Source organism: Sminthopsis crassicaudata, chromosome 5, assembly GCF_048593235.1.
Source record: "Sminthopsis crassicaudata isolate SCR6 chromosome 5, ASM4859323v1, whole genome shotgun sequence".
NCBI lineage: Eukaryota > Metazoa > Chordata > Mammalia > Dasyuromorphia > Dasyuridae > Sminthopsis > Sminthopsis crassicaudata.
The window spans coordinates 27367400-27368589 of record NC_133621.1 but is presented as its reverse complement, the minus strand read 5'-3'; the positions used below and the strand labels follow the sequence as shown (position 1 = coordinate 27368589).

Below are 1190 nucleotides of genomic sequence, written 5' to 3'. Positions count from 1 at the left end.
TCCCTTTTCCCTCCTCCACTGAGGAAGAAGCCCCTTTCCCCAAAAGCTGCAGCAGCCGACATTCAGGAGCTATCCTGAGCCTTCTTTTCCCATAGAATGAGACTTTTTTTTTTCAACTTCTATTCTTTGAGACCTGATTGGATTTACAAGACTGTTCCCCTTTGTGACTCTGCTTAAGAAAAAAGGCCATGGACACAGACATCGCAGTACATTGAGCTCCACAAGGACAGCGCCAGGGCAAGTAAGAGTCAGCCAGGCACTGGGCTACTCCGGGTGGCATTGAGGGGAAGTGATCAAAATGGGCAAAGGTGGTTCTAAGAACCAAGAGGGAACACGTCTTCTTTGTGCAAACCTGAGAGAGGAACACCAGAAGAAAATGCTCAGAAAGGTGGAAGTCAATGTATGCTAAAGGGAAAGGATGTGGCAAAAGCTGATAAGGTTCATTATGCAAGAGAAATGGTTCTCCTCTCTCAAGGAGAAACAAAAAAAAAAAGAAGTTTAAGGATCCCAATGCACCAAAAAAAAAACCTCTTTTGGTATTTTTCTATGTCTGCTCTGAGTATGGTCCAAAAATCAAAGGGGAACATTCTGGTCTTTCTTTTGAAGATGGAGCCTAAAAAAAAAAGGGAGTGGGGGTAGAAATGTGGAATGATACTGCTGCAGATGACAAGCAACAAAAAGGAAAAATGAAAAATGCCTTACGAAAAGAAGCAGGTAAACTAAAGGAAAAATATGAAAGGGATATTGCTATATATCAAGTTAAAGGAAAACTTGATGAAAGTGAAAAGGGAGGAGTTATTAAAGCTGAGAAAAGCAAAAAAAAAAAAAGGAGGAGGAAGAAAATGAAGATGAGAAGGATAAAGATGATATGATGATGATGAATAAGCTGGCTCTAGAACATTTTTTTTTGTCTATAAAGCATTTAACGTACCCTGTACACAACTCATGCCTTTTAAAGAAAAAAAATTGAAACATAAGGCTGTTCTGATTTTTCTTGTGCAGAAGATAACTATATAAATATGTATACATATATTGGATTTAGCATATACTTTACCATATTTAAGATGTTTTGGATTAGCTGCCATGTAGGGGAGGGGATGGAGGGAAGAAGAGGAAAATTTGGAACACAAGGTTTCACAATGATCAGTGTTGAAAAATTACCCATGCATATATTTTGTAAATAAAAAGCT

General features: G+C 38.3%; 1 pseudogene; it reads left to right on the top strand.

Moving 5' to 3' along the window:
- Positions 1–298: 298 nt before the first annotated feature.
- Positions 299–970, top strand: LOC141542674 (high mobility group protein B1-like; annotated as a pseudogene).
- Positions 971–1190: the final 220 nt, after the last annotated feature.